The sequence below is a fragment of the Cataglyphis hispanica genome, chromosome 1 (assembly GCF_021464435.1).
Source record: "Cataglyphis hispanica isolate Lineage 1 chromosome 1, ULB_Chis1_1.0, whole genome shotgun sequence".
Taxonomy (NCBI): domain Eukaryota; kingdom Metazoa; phylum Arthropoda; class Insecta; order Hymenoptera; family Formicidae; genus Cataglyphis; species Cataglyphis hispanica.
This window is the reverse complement of record NC_065954.1, coordinates 652,192-672,625: the sequence shown is the minus strand read 5'-3', so window position 1 is coordinate 672,625 and position 20,434 is coordinate 652,192. Positions and strand designations below refer to the sequence as shown.

Below are 20,434 nucleotides of genomic sequence, written 5' to 3'. Positions count from 1 at the left end.
TAAATTGAGGAGTAAATGCGCCGTACTTTATGGAATCATAAAACGTATATAATAATAATTTGTTGACTATGATTTGTTGAATATTTATAATTATTTTATCCAAAACATCACATATAAAACTTTCAATACTATATTCAATAAAATGATACTTTATAAATAACTAAAATTATATTAATTAAAATAGGTTATTACATAATGCGCGAATGCTTCCATAAAGAAATGATTTTAATAAAATTAATATGCTTTATTGTAGTATCGATCAAGCGACCCTAAATATAAATTTAAGAGGCTTATATTCTATAGAATTATAAATTATATACATTACATATAATACATATAAGTTATCTAAAATATCTATATTTTTTAAACTATAGAATGCCATAACTTTATATAAATTGCCAACTTATTATCAGAACTGAAATAAATAGCACAAATGATTCCATAAATTAATAAGCATAAATATTAACCATATTATTAAGGATTTTATATTATAAAATATTAATTAAGCCGAGGAGAATGCGGATAAGAAGCCTCATGCCAGTGAAACCTGATATTGCGAGCGATAAATCGAATGGACTCGCGACGGCTACGACCACGAGCGCCGAAACTTAATAGGCAGATAAACATATCGATCGGCAATTCTCAGAAGAATTGTTGTTAAAAATCTTTCTTCTCGGAAGTCCTCCACTGAATCATTCTAAGAACCTTCCAGAGCGCAACGCGTGATCTGCACACGGCCCGAAGACCCTTTGTTTCGACAGTATATAAGCCGGCGATTTCGAACCTTCGGGGCATTCAATTAAGAAGTCTCCAACCATTCAGATCGTTCACTCTTGCATTCAATTAAGAAGTCTTCAACCATTCAGATCATTCATTCTTACATCCAATTGAAAAAGTCTTCAAGCATTTATTCTTAGTTAATATTATTCATTACTAATTCATTACTATTTCGTACAAGTATTCGCTCCGTATTATTCGTTCATTGTTCGCGTACTATTCACTATACCATTTCGATTAATATATTAATTGTTATTACTGTCGATTCAGTGTTAAGTTGTGTAAAACTAAGGAAATAATAAAAAACTGTGCATACGTCTGTGTACTTCTATCCGGCCTACTTCATCCACGACTGAGGTCTTAAAGGACGAGAGAAGGGCCTAACAGAGTACGACCAGAACTTGAACAGAAGGAAGGATTTTCCTGCCACATCACGGTAAGTACTTACAATTACTATAAATCCCCATTTTTCCATAAATATTAGAAACTTTATTTGAATTGACTGACAACTCCTAATATCATTTAATTACCTTTTCATCCTCTAAATAATAAGAAATCCCCTGTCAAGCATTAGCAAGTGGCTGACAGTTTCCAGTCAGTCAACTGTAATCTATTATCCTACTATTATTTAAAACACACCCATAATATTAATACTAAGTAAGATTTATAAATTCCACGCAAAATATACATTACTGTTGTCATTTGAACCTGACTTAATCTTGCAACATTTTGCTCTTTTTCCCGAAAATCCATCGTTGCCGAACGCTTATGGTGCCCCTGGCGACTCCCTCCCTTTTTCCTAAATTTTGACCTCGTTGCCGAGCGCTTATGGTGCCCCTGGCAACTCCCTCCTTTCTTCCTAAATTCTGAATATAATCCTTAAACCTCGTTGCCGAGCGCTTACGGTGCCCTGGCGACCTACCCTTTCTTTTTGAATTCTTTATATAACCCTTAAACCTAGTTGCCGAGCGCTGATCGAGATGCCCTGACGGCGTTTCCTATCAATTTGAAAACCTCCCACAAGAAATGACAACAGGAGATTAAATTGAAATCAAATTTATTATCTAATTTTCTGAACACAACCCAATCCTTGAACCTAGTTGCCGAGCGCTAATTACGGTGCCCTGGCGACATTACACATTCTCCCTAAAATTCCATCGTTGCCGAGCGCTTATTACGGTGCCCTGGCGACATTCGACCTCTTTCTAAACCTTCTCTTTCTATCAGAAATTTAGAGTCATAATATAATCAAGTATTGATATTAAATAAAAGACCTTATTCTTTAGACAATTCTCATAATAAATTAATTCGATCTAACTAACTCTCTATTATTTAGTGTCCACAATTTGTTAACTACCCTTAATTTCTATTATAATGTTCCTTTTCAAATTTCAATTCTCTAACTCTTACGGTTTCTAATTAATATATATATATATCTTAAGTAACAAGCCCCTTGCATATGGTGAACCCGCAATACAGCGGACGCCATAAAACGCAACCATAATCGATATCTTTCTTTTATTATAACATTAAAATTCTATTCTTTAAACCTGATTAACCTTCGAATTATATATACCTAATTGCGTCCATATCCCTAAAATATTTAGTGAAACTTCCTAGTAACCAACTAGTTCCGCGCTACATCATTCCCCTAGATCCACTAGATTAGTCCTAGCTCTCGGCGTCCCTGGGGTATAGCCGGTGAAAGCAGGTTGCCCTATAAAAGTAGAGAGTGTTACGTCTCAGCGACGCTCTTTCTCTCTCTATACCTCAGTTAGTGAGAAAAAGATTGCTCTCTACTTTTATAGGGCAACCTGCTTCCACCGGCTATACCCCAGGGACGCCGAGAGCTAGGACTAATCTAGTGGATCTAGGGGAATGATGTAGGCGCGGAACTATTTGGTTACTAGGAAGTTTCACTAGGTATTTTAGGGATATGGACGCAACTAGGTATACGTAATTCGAAGGTTAATCAGGTTTAAAGAATAGACCTTTAATATTATAATAAAAGAAAGATATCGATTATGGTTGCGTTTTAGCGGCAAGTCCGCTTGTATTGCGGGTTCACCATATGCAAGGGGCTTGTTACTTAAGATATATATATATATATTAATTAGAAACCGTAAGAGTTAGAGAATTAAGATTTGAAAAGGAACATTATGATAGAAATTAAGGATAGTTAACAAATTGTGGACACTAAATAATAGAGAGTTAGTTAGATCGAATTAATTTATTATGAGAATTGTCTAAAGGATAAGGTCTTTTATTTAATATCAATACTTGATTATATTATGACTCTAAATTTCTGATAGAAAGGGAAGGTTTAGAAAAGAGGTCGAATGTCGCCAGGGCACCGTAATTAGCGCTCGGCAACTAGGTTTAAGGGTTATATAAAGAATTCAAGAAGAAAGGAGGAAGTCGCCAGGGGCACCATAAGCGCTCGGCAACGAGGTCAAAATTTAGGAAAAAGGGAGTCGCCAGGGGCACCATAAGCGCTCGGCAACGAGGTTTAAGGATTATATTCAGAATTTAGGAAGAAAGGAGGAAGTCGCCAGGGGCACCATAAGCGCTCGGCAACGATGGATTTTCGGGAAAAAGAGCAAAGTGTTGCAAGATTAAGTCAGGTTCAAATGACAACAGTAGTATATATTTTGCATGGAATTTATAAATCTTACTTAGTATTGATATTAGGGTGTGTTTTAAATAACAGTAGGATAATAGATTAAAGTTGACTGACTGGAAACTGTCAGCCACATGCTAATGCTTGACAGAGGATTTCTTATTATTTAGAGGATGAAAAGATAATTAATTGATATTAGGGGTTATCAGTTAATTCAAATAAGGTTTCTAATATTTATGGAAAGATGGGATTTATAGTAATTGTAAGTACTTACCGTGATGTGGCAGAAAAATCTTTTCTTCTGTTCAAGTTCTGGTCGTACCTTGTTAAGCCCTTCTCTCGTCCTTTAAGACCTCGGTCGTGGATGAAGTAGGCCGGATAAAAGTACACAGATGTATGCACAAAGTTTTTTATTATTTCTTTAATTTTACACAACTTAACACTGAATCGACAATTATATTAATCGAAATGGAATAATGAATAGTACGTGAACAATGAACGAATAATACGGAGCGAATACTTGTACGAAATAGTAAGGAATTAATAATGAATAATGTTAGCTAAGAATAAATGATTCGAATGCTTGAAGAGCTCTGAATTGACTGCAATGAACGTAATGCTGAATGATCTGAATGATCGAACTGACTGCTCCGATTTTACTGCCCCGATTTGACTGCTCCGAAGGTTCGAAATCGCCGGCTTATATACTGTCGAAACAAAGGGTCTTCGGGCCGTGCGCAGCACACGCGTCGCGCTCTGGAAGATTCTTAGAATGATTCAGTGAAGGACTTCTGAGAAGAAAGATTTTTAACAACAATTCTTCTGAGAATTGTCGATCGATATGTTTATCTGACTATTGAGTTTCGGCGCTCGTGGTCGTAGCCGTCGCATGTCCGTTCGACTTATCGCTCGCAATATCAGGTTTCACTAACATGAGGCCTCTTATGCGCATTCTCTTCTTAAGCTTAGTTAATATTTTATAATATAAAATCCTTAATAATATGGTTAATATTTATGCTTATTAATTTATGGAATCATTTGTTCTATTTATTTCAGTTCTGATAATAAGTTGGCAATTTAAATAAAGTTATGGCATTCTATAGTTTATTAAAAATATAGATATTTTAGATAACTTATATGTATTATATGTAATATATATATAATTTATGATTCCATAGAATATAAGCCTCTTAAATTTATATTTATGGTCGCTTGATCGATACTACAATAAAGCATATTAATTTTATTAAAATCATTTCTTTATGGAAGCATTCACGCATTATATAATAACTTGTTTTAATTAATATGATTTTAATTATTTATAAAGTATAATTGTATTGGATATAGTATTGAAAGTTTTATATGTGATGTTTTGGATAAAATAATTATAAATATTCAACAAATTATAGTCAACAAATTATTATTATATACGTTTTATGATTCCATAAAGTACGGCGCATTTATTCCTCAATTTAAGAGTGAGTAATTATTATATATATTTGTCTGTATGATTAAGTATTAAAATCTTAAAAGTTAGATATTAGTATCGATATTATCGAGTATGAAACTCGCTCGCAAGTTCGTTCTTAAAGTAATCAGCAGGTTAGTTCTAGAAAGTCACTACTGTACAACTAGCTAGTTCTAAATAATGCTTCCTGATTCGTCAATCCAAGGAATTCTCAATTCCTTGCGCCATCGATTATTATTACTAAAAGGATTAAAATATATTCAGGTTTTAGGCTAAATAACCATATGGAACTAAAATAATAAGCGATTAATGAAATTAGTTAACAATTAAAATAAAAGCAAATGGATTACGTAATTATTCTATAGGTATTTTGTAGGGATAAAAGCGGTACTTAATTACTAGCTAAAATATAGTTTTTAAAATTGGCAGGACGTTACAGAGCAATCTTTTTCTCACTAACTGAGGTATAGAGAGAGAAAGAGCGTCGTGAGACGTAACATTAAATTTTGGTGGCAACGGTGGGATTGCCAAAAGATCTAACAAGGATCTTCCCGAGAGAAAAAGATTTCGGAATTAATCCTTTTCTTCTAAAAAAAGAAGAAAATAATTTATATACAAATATATATATTTTTTAATTTAAAGACCAATGTTTATATAACTTGAAATTCACCTAAGGTTCGTCGCTGTACAGCGAGGCATAGTATTGTCGCTGACGAAGAGTGTGGCAACAAGTACTATCACTGCCAAAAAAGTGTAGCAACAAACAATTGTCGCTGACGAGGAGTGTGGCAACAGTTGTAATTGTCGCTGCCGGAAAACGCGGCAACGAATTGTGTTGAATTTCTGACATATTTCAATCTTTGTATAGATTTTGCCCAAAAAGGGTGGACATCGAGTTCAAATTAAAAGGATTAAATTCCAGATTAAAGAAGCACTTCTTTCTTCCCAAGACCCTCTTCCTCATCTTACGAAATTGCAAAACTTAATTAACAATTCAGATAACTCTAAACCCGACGATAATTTAGACAAATTTAAATCTGATGGTAATTTAGATAAATCTAATTCCGACAATAATTCAGATAAATCTAAGCTTAACGAGACTAAAAATACGAACTATAAGCTAATACCAATTGAATTTGAATATAAACATCCTGATTATAAAACAATCGAACAAACAGATCCTCGTCGGAAAATCTATAAAATTTATGAATTATTTGGTCCAAAATAAATAAATTTAACAACGTAAGAAAAAATCTAAACCTTGAATCATATTCTTTGAATCAAAACATATACATACATCCATTATAGTAACCTAAATAATTAATCATGCCTAATACACGATCCCAATGTTCTAACACTCCTTCTGATACTAACGAAATTTTAACACAATCAGATTTAGAAATCCTCAATCAAAAATTAAATGAAAAAGAAAAGATGCTTAAAGAACATGCCAAAATGTTACAAATAAAACAGAATGAATTGAAAAACTTACAACGCGAAATCGAACAAAGTAGAAATGCTAATTCCGATAACAATCAACACAAGTCAATAATAAAAAATCTAAATGAACAAATCTCTGCTTTAGTTTCATTGCCTGAACAAATGGAACAATTAAATCAACATATTAACGACAATCAATTTTCTAATCCACCTCACAATCAACAACCAAATTATAATTCCGATTACTATTCCGCTCAAAATTTTCCTCGCAGGTCTAGCCCTGCAGATACAGCCTCCCCGATTCGCCTTAAAGATGTAGTTGATTCTATTCCTAAATATGATGGACACAAAATTTCTGTTTTTTATTTCAGCAAAATGTGTGAACGAGCCCTCGCATTAATTCCTGGTTATCATGAATATCATTTAGTACAATTAATAATTAACAAATTACAGGGACATGCTTATGCTGCTATAGAAGGTACGGAATATCATACTGTTTTCGAACTAACAAGAAAATTAAAAAAATTTTTGGCCCTAACAAATTCGTAGACCAATATCGCGGAGAATTAGCAAATATTTATATGAAACCTAACAAAAATATATTTGATTATATAGAAAGAGTAAAGGAATTACGCGCAGCTATAATTGATGGGTCAACTAATGCCGGTGGATATATCGACGAAATTACAAAAGATAGTATTGAGCGTAGCGTAACTACAAGTTTTATTAACGGTCTCCCTTCCGATCTTTTAATCAGAGTTAAATTAAAAGGATCTTATACATTCGACGGAGCTCTAGAATCGGCAATACAACTTTCAAAAACTTTAGAAGCAGAAAACGCGCGTAAACGGACCGTACCGCTTTCTAAACCTAACTTTTCCCCTCGTGCTGATTTCTTAAATAAATCGGGCCCTCCCCAAACAAGTAATTTACCGCAATATAATGAAACACAACATCCTCGAAATAATACAACTCCTTTTATAAAACCACTCATTCCCGGAATACCTGGACCTAATTATCCTGTCGGAAAAACATGTCGTTATTGCAAAAATCCCGGACATCTTATAGACGAATGTCGCAAACTCGCATATAGGCGATCTACTGAAAATAATCCATCTTCTTCGTATTCCAATAACCATAATAATAATCCGGGAAACGCACAGAGCGTTCCGGTAATAAACGGCGTCCGCCGGAACGACATTCAGACGGGGCGCCCTTCCCTTCCACAACAAGCGCCTGTGACTATGGCATTACCTCAAAACCAAACTCTGATTCCGTCACCCGCATCGAACGAGTAGAAAATAAAATAAAGTCTAGTAGTTTACCCTCTGTTATTCTTTCGTCTCCAGATTTAAATATTAAATGTTCTTTCATGATTGACTCAGGCTCTGGAGTTAATCTCATAAAACAGCGCTTTATTAATGAAAATATAATCTTGGATAAAAATGACACCTTAATTCTTCAAGGCATATCTTCTGAACCGATCTGTACTGTAGGTTCCGTCATCATACATTTACTCAATCTACCTACTTATTTCCATGTAGTTCCCGACACAGTTGGTTTTCCTCAAGATGGTATTTTAGGAAATATGTTTCTAAAAGAACGAATGGCTAGTATAGATTATAAAAATAAATGCTTGCATTACGATAACTCTAGTATTCCTTTTTCAGAAACAATTTATATTCATATTGGTAAACGATCTGTATCTCCATTTTATATCAATATTACTAATCCTGAAAAACAATATGGATATATACCACGTTATACACCAGCCGAAAATGTTTATTTCGGAGAAGCAATCGTCACGAACATTAAAGGCAAAGCTTATTTACCTATTTTTAATACCACTGAATGTGAATACGATATAAAAATTCCTTCTATCGAGTTACTAGACTTTGATCTTGCGGATACGTTTGAAGGATCCACGATCCGGGTATCGTTGAAGCCCGAGGGAATGAAACGACCAACGATCCTCTTATCAAAAACTCAACTCTCGATATTAATAAGGAAAATAATTTTAAATACATCACTGCAACCTTAGGGCATCCAGTGATCAATACAAACTCACTTAATCCTGAAAATAATTATATCGCCACAGCCTTAGGGACGTTAGCGATCTATAATAATCTTAACTCTTCTATTGATAACCCTTTATATTATGAAGGAAATAATAATAATATAGCCCCTGTTAATTTTCTCGACAAGGAAGCCCCCCCTTGCGATCGCGCATCTGCTGTCATGCAGCTTTTGCGATTGGAACATTTGAACTCCGAGGAGTCAGACAATGTTAAATCGTTGATTATTAATCATTCCGATAGATTTCATCTTCCAGACGACAGTCTTGGAGCCACTAATGCTACGCAGCATTCTATACTCACAACCGACGAAATTCCTATCCATACGAAACAATACCGATTTCCCCCTGTCCACAAAGACGAAATTAATAAACAAGTTAATGAATTATTATTCAATGACTTAATCAAATATTCTACTTCTCCCTATAATTCTCCTGTGTGGATAGTGCCAAAGAAACATGATTCTCAAGGTAATAAGCGATGGCGAATGGTCATCGATTATCGCAGCCTTAACGAAAAAACTATAGGAGACTCTTATCCTCTTCCAAATATAACTGATATTCTCGATCAATTAGGATCTGCCAAATATTTTTCTGTCCTCGACTTAGCTTCTGGTTTCCATCAAATTTCTATGGCATCTAAAGACGTTCCAAAAACCGCATTTTCAACTCCATATGGTCATTATCAATTTAAAAGAATGCCATTTGGTTTAAAAAACGCTCCTGCAACCTTTCAACGATTAATGGATAATGTCCTTTCCGGGCTGCAAGGTAACGAATTATTCGTTTATATGGATGATATAGTCATCTATGCTAGATCTTTAAAGGAATATGAAGTTAAATTTAATAAATTAATGGAAAGATTAAGAAAAGCAAATTTAAAACTACAGCCGGATAAATGCGAATTTCTTCGCCATGAAGTAGCCTATCTCGGTCATATAATCGGAGCTGGCGGAGTTAAACCTGATCCTAATAAAATAAAATCAATATCCGAATTTCCTATACCTAAAAATGAGAAAACCATTAAACAATTTTTGGGATTAGCAGGTTATTACAGACGATTTATTCCACAATTTTCTAAGACTGCCAAGCCATTAACCGATTTGTTAAAGAAAAACAATACATTTAATTGGCAACAAAGTCAAACAGAGGCATTTAATATTTTAAGAAACGCATTATGTTCTGAACCGGTACTTCAATATCTTGATTTTACTAAACCCTTTGTTTTAACGACTGATGCATCCGGATATGCTATTGGAGGAGTACTCAGTCAGGGACAAATCGGAAAAGATTTACCTATCGCTTATACATCTCGCGTGTTAAATACCGCAGAACAAAATTATTCCACTATTGAGAAAGAATGTTTAGCAATAATTTATTGTATTAATCACTTTCGACCCTATCTGTATGGTAAAAAATTCACAATTGTAACTGACCATAAACCTTTAGTTTGGCTTCATTCAATTAAAGACCCCTCTTCAAGATTATGGAAATGGAGAACAAAATTAGCAGAATACGAATATGAAATACAATATAAGAAGGGAAGTTTGAATAATAATGCAGACGCCTTATCCCGAAACCCACCTATAAACTGCATCCTACCCTTATTTACCGCTAATCCGGTAGACGAATCATCAAACGAATCAACATTCTCTTTTGAACGTAGACCTAGAAAGCCTATCTCAGACAGAGAAATGTCCTCTTCACCAATTGATTTTTCCCCGTATAATCAACAATTAGAAGATAATCAATCCGCATCTGAACAACCTAACATAACAATAGAAGAATATTTTAGCGATGACGACGAAATGGATAGAATAATTGCAAATTCAGATGAAGATAGTAATCAATATGAAGAGATAATTGACCTCATCATCATAATTGACCAATCATTCTTCAGCTCACGGTGGTCATAAAGGCATTACTAAAACATATAATCGATTAAGACCTCACTATTACTGGAAAAACATGAAAAAGGATATTCAAAATCTCATTCAAAGATGTCGTCAATGTCAATTAAAGAAATTAACAAGAATAAAAACAAAACAACCCATGGTGATTACAGACACACCTGGTTCTGCATTTGATAAAGTTTCTCTTGATATAGTAGGCCCTCTTCCAATCACAAATTCCGGTAACCAATATATTTTGACTATGCAAGATTTATTAACTAAATATTCAGTAGCCGTACCATTAAGAGAAGCAACTTCTTTAGCCATAGCCGATGCTCTTACTAAAAATTTTATTTGTATTTATGGCACTCCCAAAGCTATTCTTACTGATCAAGGAACTAATTTCCTCTCCGCCTTAATGCGTAACTTAACAAAAAAGTTTAATATCCAACATTTTAAAACTACTGCTTATCATCCACAATCCAACGGTTCAATTGAGAGATCACATCACGTACTAACTGAATATCTAAAAACTCAAGTCGAAAAAGAAAAGGAATGGGATAATTATATTAATATGACAATGTTCTCATATAATACCAGCGTTCACGAAGGTACTAAATTTTCACCATTTGAATTAATTTTTGGTCGTATAGCACGATTACCCTCCGCTCACACACCAATAGACGAGAATCTAGAGATAACTTATCAACAATATTTAACAGATTTATTTAATAAAATTAACGATATACAGGAAGAAGCACGTAAAAATCTTATAGCAGCAAAAGAAAAAAATAAATATTATTATGATCGAAAAATTAACCCGCAAAATTTTCGCGTAGGATCATATGTATTTTTATTAAAAGAACCCTCAAGAGGGAAATTCTCTGATCAAAGGGCCCTCATGAAGTTATAGAAATCTTACCTCAATATAATGTTAAAATTTTAATAAAGAATAAATCCCGAATTGTACACATCAATAAACTAAAACTCGCTCACGTTGAGCCAGGATAAAACAATGTGAATATTATTTTTGGTTACAGATGCGTTGGCATCGCCAACGAATTATTATTTCAGGACAAAAGCATCATTCCTCTTTAACCGCACATCATCATCTGTGCTTTGCTTATTATGCTAAAGTCCTGGGTTATCTTAAGGTGGATAACAGCTCTATTCTTTCTCGATTTTACTACGATTATTAACTATTTACTATAAATTATTTTATTTTCGCTTGTTTTATCATTTTATTTCAGCTGGATTACGTCATACAGTAGTTACTTATAAATTTTGTCAAAATTGCGAGAGTAAAATAATTATACACGCTCAATTTTACGATGCGATAAATGCTTTATTTCATACGTTCGATTTATTATTACTTTTAGGAAACAATACCCTAACACACTGCTCTAATCGCATATCATCCGCTTATCATTATTTAACAGCTTCTACTAACTATATTGAACTAATTACTTAATACTTTAACGGAATACTACCATACTATAATTACTAGTGCTAGTTACTAATAAATCTAAATAATAATCATTAACCACTAATCTTTACCACTACATTACCTACTAACATTTATTAGAATGATAAAGAAGGAAATGTGGAAGATGATATCTTACAACTATATAAGAAATATTATATTATAAAGATTATACCAATATAGTTACACTAATAATATTAATATGCTTTAAAATTTCAGTAGTATATATATATTCCTTCTTATGTAATTACAAGAAAATATATAAGAAAGAAAAAAAAACATATTTTTATAGAGTAACATTTTTACCTTATGGAAAATATTGAAATTATAGGAAATACATATAACTCGGTAATACCATATAGGAATCACATACAAAAAAAAATATATAAAAAAGATCTATGTAATATATTCCTATATATTATGTACATATATTTTGTATTACCAATATTATATTAATTTTAAATTTTATAGAAAGATACGTTATCTTATAAAAAGAAAAAAAAGAAAAAAATTCTATTATAATAATACTGCTTTAAGATTCTTCATTTATATATACTTTTCCTTTCAATTGACGCATCGATAATATAATTATTAATATAATTACTCGTAACACATATATGTGTATATTAAAATGTACTCTTATATATCCGAACTCTCAAGAAATACATTATGTAGCTATTTACAATCTTTTATTACCTTCTTTTCGATTAGTATTTTCGAGGGGATTCCTTAGCAACATGACCATATATGATTGTCGCTCATCTCGAATGATTAGGCCAAAATATAAGTTAAGACATGGTTCGATCGAAATTCCTTGCATTTCCGGAGGTTCGATCTTCTTCGCGCTCGCAGCGCGTGGCTCGCTTCGTCAACGCTTCGCGCTCATAACATTATACGCCTTTCGCCTTTCGATATCTCGTTTTAGTCGGAAAGCGTATTAAAAAATACTTTAAATTAATAATGTTTAAGATTAATGAAATAATAATGGTTATAGCTAATTTTGGGCTATAACAAATCAATAATTTAAAAATCTATATTCTCATTTCCTGAATTTTCTATTATTTCGATTGGAATATTGATTATCATTTTCCATATTTAGAATTAAATTAGTTTCTTGAATATTATCTTCTACTCCTATATTAACGCAAACGCAAAAAAACATTTAAAAAAATAATTAAATAATCTATTGACTATAGTTAATTACTTACAATTCTATAACTTTTATTATAATACTCATGTAAAAAAATGTAAAAAAAATTAGATATCAAATATACCAGATAACTCTTTTATCATTTTCCAATACTCGTATAATCCTTCATTTTTTATATCAATAAATAATGTAGAGCCATGAAGCTCTGTATTTTTGAATTTATGTAACACATCATTGCTGATATGTTTTTCAAAGAATATAAATGATTTTTGCAGTCTTCTTCATAACTGTTTATCTTATTAATGGAATGTTCATTTTGTTGCTTAGGCACTTCTTTTTGCTTTTTATTTTTATTAAAAATGTTATAATTTACAGCTGTTGAAAAAGGCCACAAACCGCAAGTCTTAAAATCATTTTGAACTATTTCAGTTAAGTTAATAAAATCCACTGCTTGTTTTAATAATGGAGCAAAATTATCTTTTCGCACACGCGAATGTGGAGCATTATTTAATCTTCACTTATCTATTGCCTTCTTTCAGGATTGCTTTAGGGAGTAAAATATCGATACGTTTAAAGATTAAAGTATATGGGATATGATACTACAAGTTCAATTCCATTCTTGCGACAAAAGACACTTAATGGCATAGTTAAGTGAGATGAGTGATCATCCATATATGAGACTACAGGCATTGGAATCTTCCTGGCTACTAGTCATAGATGAAATGTTTGTTATATATTCATAATGATTCTGCTGTCATTCATCCTTTTTCCGTTGAACCAACATTCTATCCAGAAATAATTTTACTTGTAACACTGTATAGTATTCGCTTGTATCAATATAAAATCATTGGTGGTGCCATTTGTCCCTTAGCATTCTTCATGAAAAGCGTTGTTAAACTTTCTTTCTCGTCTCCGTCAACAATTTTGTAAACTGATTTTGATCCTCTTTTTGAAAACCTGATTAGCTTTAGGGCTAAAGAAAGAATGCATTCTCATCACAATTAAATACCTTGGGTGAATCAGTTAATAACATTTTTTTGTGTGCAAATGTGCATGCACTTCAGCGAACTAATTTCTTAAAATATTCTCTGTAGCTGAATCACGAATACGTGTCAAATTTTGAGACACTTTGATGCATAATTCTGGATGACGTTTACAGAAATTTTCATATCAATGTTTATTTACCAGGCCTGTTATTTGTGAAAAACGTTCTTCTCTCCAATTCAACTACTAATAAATGCACACTATCAAGCAATTGATTTTTACTAACTGGAAAATTTTTCGCAGTAGATTAGCCATCCTGTTATTTGTAATTCTTTTTCTTTCGTTAAAATAGTTGGTGGGCCTTTAGAACACTCGACAGGATAGATATTTTTTGCTTTGCAATAGAGCGTGCTTCTCGATACATTATATATTTTTGTTGCCTCTCTTAACGACATGCCATTTTTTATATGCTTCAAAGCAGTATTTATATCTTCTTGCGTATATTTTTTTTTACTATCTTTGGCATGTTTATGATTCTAAAGAACAAAATATTTACGTATTTAATGTCAATGCAGGTTATACACGGTAGGTTATGTATGGCATTCTTGTCTCGACTAAAATATATCTTTTTAACTATTGAAATATATATTTATAGATATTAAACTAATGTTGATAATACTATTAAATAACATTATTTATAAAAGTACTCACGGAATGAATCTTAAAAGTGATTCAGTAATCCGATTTAGTTATTGGTACTTTCTAATTGCGTATCGTTGAAGTGAATTGTACTGGTAACTAAGCATATAATCAGTTACTGGGCAGTCACGTAAATTATTGCACCAGTAACTAAATTCACAAAATTTACAAAAAAATATTGTTTATATCCATTAAAAGCATTTTTAGAATTATTCTACATCTCTTTTTAATTTAAATAATGTTTATAAAACTTTATTTATAAAATAAAAATACACAATAAAATAAAAATCGTTTTAATAAGTAAAATAAATTTCATAAAAAAATTTTAAAAACATTCTCAAAATATGTTTTTCGCCAAATTACGTAACAAATTTACCTTTTTACTGGACGTCAATTTTTATAATATTTAATAAATGTTTTACTATATAAATATCTTTAAATTAAAAATTTGAGATAAAATTTTGATATTATAATAAAAATTCATTTGAAGTTAATAATGATAAATTTTCATGTAAATGTCCGGATATAGGAACATGTCCGGCAATGGGTACTTTTACCTTACGGCCGTTATATGATTACCGATATAGCTCGTGCCAAAATCTGAACGGCGCCGAGTGCTGCACGCCGAAATCTCGCGCCGTTCTCTCATCACCGAAAAATAAATGACACGAATACCATTAATTATTGGATACAAAAAGGCTGATAGATTTCATCTCAGCACCAGAACAGTATCTGACTCCGCTCGAGCAGTACGTACGAGAATAAATACAGGAATCGATCCTATCATTCAAATAGAACGGAAAAAAGAAGGAAAAAGGAGGTTAACAAGCATTCTCGACATCCGCTCGACTCTCCGTCAAACATTCTCGACATCCGTTTTGACTGCAAATTCTTGTAATCCCGCCATATCGAACGAAAGCGGAGAGTTTGCCGCTCCGCTCTTCTAAAAAATTCTCGAGCATTACGGTCATAATATTCGATCATCCCAGCCGCTGGACAAAGGGATAGCGAGTTAACCGAGTATTCTTGACTCCGCTGACTGTCCTAATTCCGCGCATAGACGTTTCTCACCAAACATCTGGAAATATGCGACGCGTCACTTTCTACCGATGTCCTGTACCCGCTGCATATATGGCACCGCCGTTCATGTTATCGCAGCACGCGCTAAATAACCGCTGCTTGTTTCTTTTATATCTATAAACATTTCTTGTACGGCGAGAATGCTCGCCCCCATTTAATCTATCTTACGTCAAACCACCGCTGTTTACTGATTATTGATTCTTGAGCTCAATTATAATCACGGCTCCGTTGTCCGCGCTATAGCGCAACTCGCGCACACGAACCACATAGCGCTTATATTTATTTTCACGCGCACGACTATCCGCCGCGCTCTGCAAACACCGCGGATTATATCATTTCTGTAAAACTGACTGTCGGCAGAGGCAAATAAAGGACTAATTAAGAACTGCAATCATCATCCTGTCTCACCTTTCACGGCGATCGTGGCCTCGATTGCGTTGTCCGCGCATTGTATCGTTTTTGAAGCGGTCTGTTATAGAAATATTAAAATAATGAATAAAGACATAATTAATAAGTTTAGTGGAAAGATTTTCATATTTATATGATAATATAAATATGAAAATAAAATATATAAAGATCGAACGGAAGTAGATAATTCAGCTATTTATAAGCAAAGAATTACAAACAGCAAAGAATTACAAACACTAAGTAAATATATGAATATTATGGTAATAAGCAATATAATATAATAGAAAATATATAAGAATAATAAAATGTGACTTTAAAATGAAACAAATAAATAATAATTATATTTATATTTAAATAAGTATTAATTATATTTTTATTTAAATAAGTATTAATTAACTATAATATGAGTCTCAAAGTAAAAAGTTAGGTTAGGTTGATCGGATAGGCAATGGTAAGACGCGTATGATGCATGTTATATGTTCTCCTACCTGCTTAAATTAATCGCCAGTTCGTTTGACCATCAATGAACAAGGAATTTATTACCCAAGCCACTGTGTCGGCTTCCTTTTGCTCGTGATGCGTCAGCAAGATGACCGATGGTTTGATGTAATTCGACACTGCTGCGTAGTTTTCTTTGTCCGTACTCTGTTATTCGTATCCGATTACTGCCTCGATGCTAATCAGCCGCTTTTCCACGAAATTCGATGATTTCGTTCTCCTCGCAACTCGCTTAATTAAATATTAATTACAAGACTGGTAAATCGAGCATAATTAATGATTGAGTTGGCCCGATATTCACTCTTTTCCACAAAATTGCGAATATATATTCCCTGTCTACACTCGACTGGGACCTCTATCGGAGGGCCTAGAAAACATATAGGGACTCTGTAGTAGCCGCCAAGAGAAAAAGCTGGAGGAGGTTCTATGAATCTATAGAGGAGGTTCCGGAGGCCTCCAGGCTCTGCAGAATTCTGGCAAGAAACCCGGACTCAAACCTGCAGGCGATACGCCTCCCGGATGGGGACGTGCTTTCCGGTGAACGATGTCTGGTTCATCTTTTGGAGATCAATTTTTCGGGCTTCAGGAGGGAACTTGATGTCGATCCTGACGCTTAGACCGTGGAGCCCAGACTAAGGACACACGGGTGTGACTGGGAACTGGCGGCCAGCATTGTAAAACCCGAGATGGTAAAGTGGATCATCAAAACTTTCAAACCATTCAAGTCCGCTGGACCAGATGGAAATTTTTTGACGCTCCTACAAGAGGGGCTCGTGCAGATTAGCGGGCTGCTCACGCGGACTTTGAGAGCTTGTCTTGCTTTGGGATACACCTCCAAGGCATGGAGGCTGGCGAAGGTAGTATTCATACCCAAAGTCGGCAGGAGCTGCTGCACCTCTGCCAAGGACTTCAGTCCGATCAAACTAACCTCATTTCTTTTGAAAACGTTAGAGAAGCTGGTTGAGATTTATCTGTGAGATGTTGTTCTCGGGCGGTATTTGCTACATGGAAACCAACATGCTTAAGAAGGGGCTTCTCTACCGAAACGGCGCTCCACTCTCTGGTCTCCCAAATTGAGAGAGATCTCATGGAGGGTGGCTATGCGGTGGGGACTTTTCTGGATATAGAGGGTGCCTTTAACAATATCTGGTTGGTCGCTTATGCCGGCGAATCCCTCGGTCCCCCTCCGCGTTAGCTGCCTATCATCGTTGCTAAGAAATTCTCTTCCCTATTTACTCTGATTGATGTCCTCTATTTATATACTCTATTTATATACCATCCGCGAATAACTAAATATATACATACACTCACACATATTTATATATATCTGATCATTCAACAGGACACATTTTGTTTGTAAAACTCATATATTATAATTTTTTTAATTTTTTAATACGAATAAAATATATTTTTTTGTATTAATTTAAATTAACTTTTATTTATATTCATTCCCAGTCCAAGATCGCACTTAGTCTCATCCCCTCATAAAGGAGAGTAAATTTTCATATTGAAAAGGACGCACCGAACGAACCTCCAAATAAGCATAATAACATTCCAGTTGTTTACCCGTTTTCGGCCCTGCAAGTTCGATCCGATTCCGAACATCTAAGTGATTCATTTCGGGATAATATAAGACAGTTATTGCGTCCTTCCAATTGACTCATCCTTCTTCGAGTTTGGACGTAACAGCATGATTAAAATAAAAGTAAAAGAATTCCAATTAATAATCAAAATAGGTTTTTCGATTTTCCTAAAAAATATCTTACATTTAAAACTATGGTAATTATTTAATATAGAGAAGTCAGCTTCGATGACTTTGATCATGATATATATTGTCAAGGACATAACCCTGAGTAACTTTTTCTTATAACTTAATCGGCAATTATTGTTTCTTAAAAAGTTATAAATAAAAGAAGTTTGTCAGTGCTAAAGAAAGTAATTGGCTGATATATATATATATATATATATATATATATATATATATATATGTAAACATAGTGCATATGTGGGTGGGAAAGAGTCTCTCCGCTCTGTCGTGGGAAAAATTTCGCACATGTACAGTAGCGCGAACGTCAGCAAACTTCAATAACGTATAATGTATATTGTAAAAAGGGTTGTACCCCGTTGTATTGTTTTACCCCGTTACGGAAAAGGTATAGGAAATGTTGAAAAAAATAATATACACATTTTTCTATACAATTTAAATGATAAAAATTTATTAATTTATTGCGACCGCAGCCGCAATCATGAATACTAATATTTATGAACATTAACTTATTTTTCAATACTAACATTTGTTGCAAGAATAAGGGAAACTACAGAAAACCTTACCAATATGTCGTAAAATATAAAATTTTACACAAAGTATTATATATATGTATACATATATATATATATATATATATATATATATATATATATATATATATATATATATATACAGGGTGTCCAGCGTCAATCGCATCACCGGTCGTGTGCAGGTAGAGCAGGTAAAACTGAAGAGAAAAGTCCTATACCACTTTGCTATTTTTGTAATAATTTTCGAGAAATTAATTTTAAAAAATTGACCAATTGGCGTGAGTATAAGTGCGCGGCGAGAAAGGACGACCCAAAGAGAACCCAAAAGTTTGTGGTCGCTATGCGCGCGACAAAATTTTGAGAGGAACACTCTACAGATGACAACGATTACATGCGAGCGATACATAACAATGGATTCTCGCGTCTTAGCAACCACACATCAATGGATTGTGCCTTTTTACTGCGCGCTTATACTTACGCGAATTAGTCGATATTTTTTAATTAATTTCTCGAAAATTATTACAAAAATAGCAAAATGGTAAGGGGCTTTTGTATTCAGTTTTACCTGCTCTATCTGCACACGACCGGTGATGCAATTGATGCCGGACATCCTGTATATACAGGGTGTTCTAGACCACCCGTACACTCCTTTTCTTTCAAAAACTATGTATTTTAAAGAAAAAAGTTTTGTATGGTTTTGAGGGAAGATATATCACAAGATGGTGTCATTGGTTTGACCTTAGATGGCATCGTTAAGGTCAAGTCAAGGACTTTAATTTCTTAAATGGAAACCTTCATTTTTTATTGCATTATTTTGTAGCTTATCTCGAGAGATTTTAAAAACACCATAATAAAGTATTTTTTCATTAAGAATTTTGTCAGTTATTTTGTATCTAAATCTGACATATTTTAATAACCCGGCAAGCGCTTCGACTTCTGCACCAGTTCCTGATCCTGAGTCCTGTCTCGCACAACTCACCAAATCCGAAACCGACTCCGGTGAAACCATACAACGGTTGTTACCCGTTGTTAGACCGGACTTCCGGGTTTCTAGCAGACGCACACTGCACTTACGCTAAACCAGGCCATGGGCTATCCATGGTTAGGCCAAACTTCCCAATTGCTGGGATGACGCTAGCTATAAGATAACATCTCGTACCCCGCGTCTATCTATTATACCGACCGACCATTCCTTCGTAATATACGCGCTCCTTGTGAGTACGTACTTCTCCGGGTTATTGTACTGACCGTTTGTAAATACGAGCTTATCTAGTTTATTCTACCGGTTCTTGTAAATACGTGTTTCTCCGGATTATTGTATTACACCGACCGACCGCTCTTGTACATACCGCGCTTGACCTGTTATAATATCGCTACTTAGAATGTGAGATTTTGCTACGCTGCATGACCAAGCGAGCTTGCACTATTTCGCGGTGCTTTCTATCTGTGCGCGCTTATTAACGTTCGTTATCTCGCATTATCATCGCGCCAGCTTTATAGCAAACAGCGTTTGGCTTCATTGTATCAGCTTTATTTAAAAGTATTTAATAAATTGATAACTCA

At 33.9% G+C, this 20,434-nt stretch overlaps 2 long non-coding RNA genes across 2 annotated transcripts; both read right to left on the bottom strand.

The window, feature by feature from the left end:
- Positions 1-13,865: 13,865 nt before the first annotated feature.
- Positions 13,866-14,799, bottom strand: LOC126854693 (uncharacterized). The gene is made up of 2 exons (XR_007688141.1): positions 14,600-14,799; positions 13,866-14,424 (listed from the first exon to the last, which is right to left on the bottom strand). It is a non-coding gene; the product is annotated as an uncharacterized LOC126854693 (long non-coding RNA).
- A 174-nt stretch (positions 14,800-14,973) lies between these two features.
- Positions 14,974-17,831, bottom strand: LOC126854689 (uncharacterized). Its single transcript, XR_007688140.1, has 3 exons — positions 16,564-17,831; positions 16,076-16,136; positions 14,974-15,978 (listed from the first exon to the last, which is right to left on the bottom strand). It is a non-coding gene; the product is annotated as an uncharacterized LOC126854689 (long non-coding RNA).
- Positions 17,832-20,434: the final 2,603 nt, after the last annotated feature.